This window comes from Hemibagrus wyckioides, linkage group LG06 (assembly GCF_019097595.1).
Source record: "Hemibagrus wyckioides isolate EC202008001 linkage group LG06, SWU_Hwy_1.0, whole genome shotgun sequence".
NCBI classification, from domain to species: Eukaryota; Metazoa; Chordata; class Actinopteri; order Siluriformes; family Bagridae; genus Hemibagrus; species Hemibagrus wyckioides.
This window is the reverse complement of record NC_080715.1, coordinates 18763987-18773921: the sequence shown is the minus strand read 5'-3', so window position 1 is coordinate 18773921 and position 9935 is coordinate 18763987.

Here is a 9935-nt window from a genome sequence, read left to right as displayed (position 1 = left end):
TGTAATCCACAGGATGTCCGATGTCCAATTCCCACTGTTTAAAATGTTACAAATGGTTCTACATATGGGTCAAAGTGTCTGTGAAGTCTAATACCTGTTTCAATTGAAGGTATTAGAAACAACTGAATTAAAAACAACTAAAAATCCACCTCCACACCACTAGTGTAGCCAGGAATCACGATGTGGGTGGGCCCAGAGAAAATTGGGTGGGCCTAGCCTAAAATGCATCTTTTATCAAAATAAGCCAACACAACTACACCTGCTTGAATGCAAACCACCATTTAATCAGAGCATAAGCCTGTATGTCATCGTAAGCAACGTTAAGAACATAACAATAAGAACAGCATGAGCACGGCGGCCACACCACACGCACGCGCATCTGACCGATGCACCGCCACACCATTAGCAAATCAGCAGGACAGTATTGGTCAGTATGTAAACTGTCCGATATATGGCTCGATGGCCATATAAACCACATGAAATGAACAACAATGACTATACAACTACATAGTAGGAAAATGTAGATTGGCTTACTTTTACACTGGTGTGTAGGGGAGGTACACTTTGGAGAATAAAGTGCTGCTGGTGATGGAGTAAAAGGTGAATGAACACTAGCAGAGCTCCTTACTACTCGAGATTTATGGCTCCTGAACATCGGAATTATCTTCCTCCTCCGGCTGCACACAACGTCTTTTTGACACAAACTTTAGTAAGTTGCTCTGTTTCATTTTAGTTTATCATGCAACTAAACTTCGGTGACCCTCTGTGAAATGTGCTCGGTGTGGAGGGAGAGGGGCGGCATGAGTGTAGAGACATTTGATTCATCCTTAAACCCGGAGTGTGCTCTCGCAAAGAAAGTATAATAATTGACTCATAGAAGTAACATATGACGTGCCAAAAAACCTAATACAGACAAATGCATGTAAAAAAGGCATCCAGTAATTGCTGTAGTCAAAGCAATCTTTTCTGTAGCAAGCAACTGACTGGGTGGGCTGACTGACAGGTGGGTGGGCCCTGGCCCAGGCCCACCCATAGCTACGCGACTGCTCCACACCATTCTCACCAAAAGCTAAACATCAGCTATTTTTATACTCATTTCTTTGTATATTTTTTTAAATTTATTTTTTACATTTATTGATAGATAGTATGGTTAGTATAATTGGTTCATAGTTATTAGATTTTTGAGCTCTAAGGGATATAGCATTGGCATAAACAGCCTGAACCTGAAAATTTCTTTACCAAGGGTGGGCAGGTGTAAAAAGCAAAGTGAAGCAAAAAGAAAAACATGGGGAGAAGGAGTTACATACAAGGTATCTTCTTGTCCTTCATTCTCTTTGGTGTTGGTAAGTAAAACTCTTAATTTGCAGTTTGTAAATTGTTAAGTATATTAAAACAACGTCAGTGTACATAGTGTTATAGCTAAAAGGTAAGCTAAGCTAAAAAAAGAATAGACTGATAAAGCTGTGAGTGGAGAAGATGACAAAGGGAATCAATAATGATCTGTTAACAGTTTCTTTTCAACATATTGTGTTGTCCTATACAAACCTTAAAAGCTTAAATGTCTCACTTTGGAGCAGAGCAACAAAACAGATTTTTGTTAAAGCTTTTTCTTATGCTATCTGATGTTAGCTTTGTCATTCCATAATTTGATATTTTAAAATACATCATTACCTAAACATATTATCATTCTGAATTTTTCATTTCATTCTATTTCATTTTTTCTTGTTAGGTTATTGTCACAGGCACGCCAGACCCAACCCCTCACCAGCACCTTCACTCTCCCGAGTATTGATTTAGATCACCTGCACCTCTTCAGTTAATTATCTCCACTCACCTACTTAAGAGCACTCTCTTCACTTCATCCTTGTCTGGTCTCGTTTAGTCACCGACTCCATATCACGCTGACGTTTGTTAGCATTAGCGCTATAGCTTCCGCTATTTCCCGTGTTGCCCCGAATACTACCTTCTCCTCCTTATTTTTTTTCTCCTCCACAATCGCTGCTCTGCTGAGTATTCTCCACTCTCCCTTTTTCCACCCGCTTTCATTTATTAATAAACATACCCCTTCCGGGGTTTAAATACTCCATTCTCTGGTGTTTTCTGACAGAAGACCAGACCGCTGAACAGCATGGATCCAACAGCCGCTGACACCATCCAACAGCTGGTCAGTGTGCTGCAGAGAGTGCTCCCCGCGCTGCAGGAAATCACCGCATCTCAGCCCACTGCCGCTGCAGATTCCACTGTGGCTGCGTGCCCATCGCCGAACCCGGAAGTGGCGTGCCCCGATGGCCACGCCCTCCCTCTACTCCGGTTCGGCAGAGGATTGCAGTGGCTTCCTGCTCCAGTGTCAACCCACGCTTTCCCTCACCGACAGGGCAAAGATTGCATTTATCATCTCACTTCTGACTGGGAAAGCACTCCGCTGGGCTGATGCCCTCTGGCAGCAGAATGGCTTGGTTCTTCAATCCGTTGACGCTTTCGTCTCTTATTTCAGAGAGGTCTTCGGCAAGCCCTTAGGGGATACGAGTGCTGGAGAGCAACTATACCATCTAAAACAAGGTAAATGCTCAATCACTGAATATACCTTGCACTTTCGCACTCTAGCTACTGCCAGTGGGTGGGGTGAGCACGCCCTGTTAACCACCTATCGTCAGGGACTCGAACCAGGGGTTCATCTGCAGCTCGCCACCGTAGACGACTCCATTGGGCTGGAAATGTTCATTCAGACAGCCATTCTAGTCTCTGAACGAAGGAAGCACTGCCTGACGGACCCGGGGTTGTCACCCTCACCAATTTTCCATTGCCGTCCCGAGGTTTCCCCCTCCTCCACCTCTCTAGCGCCAGACTCGAAGCCCATGCCTCTACTGTGGCCAACCGGGACATGCACTGCCTGCATGTCCCTTACGCCCAGTATGCCCTGCGGTGAGTACTATTACCTATTCTCCTAATCACTTAAAACCACTCACCACTCTAGTAGAACTGATATGCGGCGTATCTCCCATTACAGTTCACGCGCTCCTAGACTCTAGGATCAGCCAGCAACTTCATCACCGCCGACCTCTGCCATCAGTTGAACCTCAAGAAGAGCCCTAACCCCGTCCACTACCACATTCACTCCATCACTGGTAGTCCCCTAGGATGGGGGACAGTGCGCTACTTCATGGGGCCAGTTCACATGAGGATCAGCTTCCTGCACGCTGAGAACATCCACTTTCTGGTTCTAGAGAAGTCCACATCGGAGATTATCCTCGGACGCCCCTGGCTTATGGAGCACTCTCCAACCATTTCCTGGGCCACTGGTGAGATTCTAAAGTGGGGAGGAGGCTGCTTCCACCGCTGTTTTCCCGACCTCCCACTCCAGGTGCCCGAAACCCCGACCTTAGCTCTTCGGTCCACCTCCACAGAGAGCCCACACCAACAACTGTCCATTCCTCCCCAATACTCGGACTTTCAAGATGTGTTCTGTCCGCGTAAGGCTTCCAAGCTTCCCCCGCATCGACCTTGGGACTGCTGCATTGACCTCCTTCCGGATGCCCCAGTGCCCAGAGGCAAAATATACTCCCTGTCCCTACCGGAACACCGGGCCATGGAGGATTACATTCAAGAAGCTCTAAAGCAAGGCTACATCCGCCCTTCCAAGTCCCCGGCAGCCGCAAGCTGCTTCTTCGTGGCCAAGAAGGATGGAGGACTCCGTCCATGTATAGATTACCGTGCTCTTAACCAGGTCACCGTGAAATACTGGTATCCCCTTCCACTCGTTCCAGCCGCTCTTGAACGATTGAGAGGAGCCCGGATCTTCTCCAAGCTGGACCTCCTCAGTGCCTACAACTTGATCCGGATCCGCGAGGGAGACGAGTGGAAGACGGCTTTCGTCACCCCTACTGGCCATTATGAATACCTCGTTATGCCGTACGGCCTGGTTAACGCACCATTGGTTTTCCAGGGGCACATGAATGAACTGTTCCGGGAGTACCTACATCGCTTCTTCATTGTCTACATCGACGACATTCTGGTGTACTCTCGGGATGAGACCGAGCACATTCTTCATGTCAGAACTGTCCTCCAGAAACTCTGGGAACACCACCTCTTCTTAAAGGCTGAGAAGTGCTCCTTCCATTTGACTTCCACTAGCTTCCTAGGATACGTCATCAGTCCCAAAGGCATTAAAATGGAAGAGGGCAAGGTGGAAGCCATCACTGCCTGGCCGGTCCCCACCACGGTGAAGGAATTGCAGAGGTTCCTGGGGTTCGCCAATTTCTACAGGAGGTTTATCGGGGGGTACAGCTCCATCATCGCCCCTCTCACGAACCTCCTCAAGAAGGGGCCCAAGACCCTGCAGTGGAACCCTGAAGCTGACCGAGCCTTCCACCTCCTTAAACAGTGCTTTGTGTTGGCTCCCCTTCTTTCTCATCCGGACCCCGATCTTCCTTTCATCGTGGAGGTGGATGCTTCCACCACTGGAGTGGGGGCGGTTCTTTCCCAAGAGCATGGTAGTCAGGCACGACTCCATCCCTGTGCCTACTTTTCAAAGAAACTCTCTCCATGTGAGCAGAACTACGACGTGGGGAACAGGGAGTTACTGGCCATTAAGCTAGCCCTGGAAGAGTGGAGGCACTGGCTGGAGGGAGCATGTCATCCATTCACAGTCATCACTGATCATAAAAATCTTCAATACCTTCAGGACTCCAAACGACTGAACCCCCGTCAAGCCCGGTGGGCCCTGTTTTTTTTACCAGATTCCACTTCAAGGTCACCTATCACCCAGGCCCCAAGAATGGCAAGGCAGACGCCCTCTCCCATCTGTCCCGACGCTCCCTCCAAACAGCCAGAACCCATACTGCCTCCAAGCGTGTTGGTCTCTCCCATCCAGTGGAGCTTGGATGACGACATCATAGCGGCCAGTGCCTCTGAGCCGACTCCCCTTGGATGTCCATCGGACCACATGTACGTTCCCTCATCCATACACCAAAGTCTTATCCAGTCGGCTCACTCCTCCCTGGGCACGGGGCATCCAGGTATCAACCAGACTCTCTCACTCCTGCAAACCCGATACTGGTGGCCTGGCCTAACCTCAGATGTCAGAAGGTACGTCAGGGGTTGTCAGGAGTGTGCTATGGCCAAGACCCCTCGACAGCTACCATCGGGCAAGTTGGTCCCACTCCTCAATGTCCCTGGTCACACCTAGGAGTGGATTTTGTCACTGACCTACCCGCCTTAGATGGTTACACTTGCATCCTGGTGGCAGTGGACCGGTTCTCCAAGGCCTGTTGCCTTATCCCTCTTAAGGGCCTCCCCACAGCCTTGGAAACCGCAGAAGGCCTGTTCCAGCACCTCTTTCGGAACTTCGGCGTCCCTGAAGACATTGTGTCCGATAGAGGACCCCAATTTGTGTCTCGTGTCTGGAAGGCCTTCTTCCATCGCCTAGGTGTGACAGTTAGCCTGACTTCTGGGTATCACCCTCGATCTAACAGTCAGACTGAATGTAAAATCCAGGAGATCAGTCGCTATCTGTGTACCTTCTGCCACCACCAGCAACACTCTTGGTATTGTTACCTCCCATGGGCAGAGTATGCACAAAACTCACACCGCCAGTCCACCACTGGCCTCACCTCATAAGCGGGCAGCGGATACCTGGAGGATGGAAGCACCCAAATACCAACCTGGACAGAAGGTGTGACTCTCTACCAAAGACATCCGGTTATGCCTACCCTGCAAGAAACTCAGTCCCAAATACATCGGTCTGTTCATCATCTCACAGCTCATCAATCCTGTCACAGTAGAACTCCAGCTCCCTTCACACTACAAAATTCACCCTACTTTTCATGTTTCTTTACTCAAACCGTATGTCTCACCAGTCTCTCCCACAGAGTCCGGCGATGCAGTGGATCCCCCTCTCCCTCCGATGGTCGAGGACACCTCTGTCTACACGGTCAAGGAGATCCTGAGGTCCCAGCGTCGTGGTGGCCATCTTGAGTACCTGGTTGACTGGGAGGGGTATGATCCGGAGGAAAGGTCGTGGATCCCTCGTCACGACATCTTGGACCCCAACCTCCTCACGGACTTCCACACCCATCACCCAGAATACCCCGCTCCGCGTGCTAGAGGCCGCCCGCCGCAATGCCGAAGACCTCGGTCCTCAGGAGCAGACCGTGGAGGGGGGGGGGTTCTGTCACAGGCACGCCGGACCCAACCCCTCACCAGCGCCCTCACTCTCCCGAGTATTGATTTAGATCACCTGCACCTCTTCAGTTAATTACCTCCACTCACCTATTTAAGAGCACTCTCTTCACTTCATCCCTGTCTGGTCTCATTTAGTCACCGACTCCATATCACGCTGACGTTTGTTAGCATTAGCGCTATAGCTTCCACTATTTCCCGTGTTGCCCCGAATACTACTTTCTCCTCCTTTTTTTCTCCTAAATGATCGCTGCTCTTCCCAGTTCTACTCTCCTCCATGCACGGCATCATCTCCTTCCAGCTCTGGCTCTGTCTCCTCAGACAAGCTGAGTATTCTCCACTCTCCCTTTTTCCACCTGCTTTCATTTATTAATAAACATACCCCTTCCGGGGTTTAAATACTCCATTGCCTGTTCTTCTCTGGTGTTTTCTGACAGTTATGTATATTGTGGAAATATTGCAGTTGGGACAAATTACACATTTAAGCCAGCAATACCAGGAGCTATTGAAGTGGGGGACTGGAGACACAATGGCATGTTGGTGGTTGAGTGGGAACTTAAAACTGAGCCTGTCTGCTACTGATACAAAAAAGGAGCATATCTTAACACTGAGACTGGAGTCTTCACACTTCAAGTGAAGAAGGAAGACGGTGGTATCTTTAAGGGTCTGTTCCAGGTGCAAGGAAATCTAAAGTATTTTGAATGTTTGATAAAGTGATCAGTAAGTGAATCTTTAGGACTGTGTTCCTGATGGTAATGTTTTACTTTCCTACTTTGCTTTTCCTCCTGCTTACATTGCAGCTGCAGGAGCAGCAGCATGTTTCAACATGTACTGTGGGCAGTCTCTGCACTTGGCCAGCAGCAGCAGATATAACTGCAAATATAGTAGCAGTAAGAGCAGTGGTATGGTAATTACAACTTAACACTGACAATGGAGACCTCACACTTCAGGTGAAGAAGTGGTGTATTTAAGGCCCAAATCCAGGTTCAAGGAACTCTGGAGAATTTTGAATGTACACGTAAAGTGCTGAGTAAGTGAAGAGTCAGAAATACTGACATCAGGGCAAAAAAAGACAAACACAGTGCCAAATAAATAAAATGAGAAATAAGTAAAATGAGTCAGTATAGATCAGATAAAATTGTCTGGCAACAGTTTTACAGAAATCTATTACAAACATGTAAATCTATAAATATCTTGTAAGATATTTTGTGCTGTGGTATTCTAATAAATAAACAGCAAGTAATTTTTTGTCTCCATTATTAGAACAGCATGTTGCATCATACCATTAAAATTGCAGTGTATCATCCATATTGATTTTGTACATTCACAAAGCTCCAAACTACTGAATCTGAGGTTAATTTCTATCTAAAAATGTAAATTACATCCAGTAATAAAGACATTTCCAACAAGGTTACATATAGTGTACATAATGTGCTGTGTACATTAATATTCCACTGATCACACTTTAGATGGATGTAATTAAAATGTACATTTAGTGAACATATAAATGTTCTATTGGTTCATCTATTATAAGTAATCTAAGTTTTAAAATCTTCTTTAGCCATCTATTATTAACTATGCTCAAAAAATGACATATTTTGCTTCTAGATCCAGTTCCTGTGCCCAGTGTGACTTGTGAGAAGATTGGAACAAACGTAACACTTCTGTGTTCAGTGAACCCTCCAGTGCAGGCAGAGTTTGAGTGGTCCGGAACAAATGGGTTCTCTCATGTTGGAAACAGTGTTCATAACACCAGAAAACTCAATCTATTTCTGCACTGCAAAAAATGAAGTGAGCCAAAAGGAAGCAGAGTTCAAACTTAAGGACAGTCCAGAAGTTTTCTATAATAATGTGGTCAGTGATCAGCCTCAGTTGGTTAACTGGACAAATCATCTATAGCATTGTACTGCCAGTCAGCTTAGCTTACTCACAGACACTGCAGGCAAAAGAAACAGTTTTATCATGTGTCAAAAATAGTGTTCATTTGTGCCCCCCCACGTTTTTTTATGATTTTTTAACTGCACACCATCATTGCCACAGAGGAGCAGGATCAAGCAGGACAAAGAGTCTGCCTGTGTCTATCCACGCATCCAGGAACATCACGTGCACACTCTAAAACTATCTGACTGAAAGGTCTAAGGAACAGGTATTGCAGTTGCGGCACAATCAGCGATGAAATGCCAGAAGCAGCAACAGATTTTACTGACAGCCTTTAATGTCATCATGGATGAAAAGAAAGAAAGGAGATGCGAGTTGGTTGATTCAGTAAATTAGCTCAGGTCAGGATAATCATATTTACTGTCACCTGTTGATGTTAGCCCAACGTTGACTAAGCTAACGTTTACATACACTGTTGTTGCTAGGTAACTTCAAACTGTAAATATTTAATGTAAATTAGAAGATTCTGTGTACCATGAAAACGAGTTCACTTTTCACAATGAACTGTCAGCAACACAGTAAAAAAAATTCTGTAGATTTTACGGTAAATTACTGGCAGCTGTGGTTGCCAGAATTTTACCGTAAATTGTATGGTGACACTGTTCACCACTTTACGGTATGCTTTATTAGCAACCGTAAATTTCACAGTTGAGAACTGTTTTTTTTTTTACAACAAATTACTGTTAAAAAACAGACTGAATGTAAACCTGTTTACGGTAAACTACTGTAAAATATACTGTAAACCTATTTACAGTCTTTCTCAGATAAAAACACCACAACCATATATTATAGTATTTTATTGTAAAGTTCAAATTTACGGTAAATTACAGGCAGCTGTGGTTGCCAGAAAAAAAATACAATAAATACAATAAAAATACAGTACAACACAATGCATTACAGTTGGTTTGCTTAGATTTTACTGTCAACAACTTATGATAAATTACTAAGTGAATAAGGTCCACTGTAAACCAAGGCACAAAAATATCATTGTCAGACTAAAGCAAGAAAACATGTACATATTCAGTGTTGTAAACAGTTTAAATCGATCAAAATACCTTGTCCAATACTCACAAATTAGTAATGAAATCTTGAAAAAACAGCACATGTCCATATGATTGGATAATCCATGGTTAAATAAGCAGACATTATGTATCAGGGCTTACTTGCCCTGGTTGAACAAGAGGAATAAGTCACTGAGTCCAGACTTGTGTGAAGACATGGGATAGACTTGGACATGATGTTCGAGAAACTGGAAGCTACAGCATGTACTATCACTAGTTCAGCTTGAGGACTTGCATGTTGTCCACTGTGGGCTGATCTGATCCTCTCTGCAGCCAGAAAACATACACAAAGCAAATGTTAGATTGATGCAGTGTTTGAGCATGATGCCTACAGAGAGATAAACAGCCTTCTAGTTGTTCAATAAGTGCTTCAAATATGTTCAACTTTGCTCCAATTAATTATACATTAATGAAGGCAATATTTATTAATTAATTAAATAATTATAGTTTTGCAGGTCATTTTTATAACTGATGGTCTCAGGGAGAAAGTTCTCATTTCAGAATTTCAGAAGTTTTTAATTTAATTGGTTATCGAAGCTACTGCACTACATAGGCCAACATCATATAACTACTAACATGGTTAGTGCAGTTACTGGGGCATATGCTCCAGTAAACTGGCTCAAGCAACTCCCCAGGACTGAACACATTATTTTGCTAGAGATTATTGCAAGGCAACACTCCCTGAGAAATAACCTGAGGAAGAAATCTTGAGAACCCATCCTCTTCTGAATGACAACATATAGCATGATGGAGTAATTT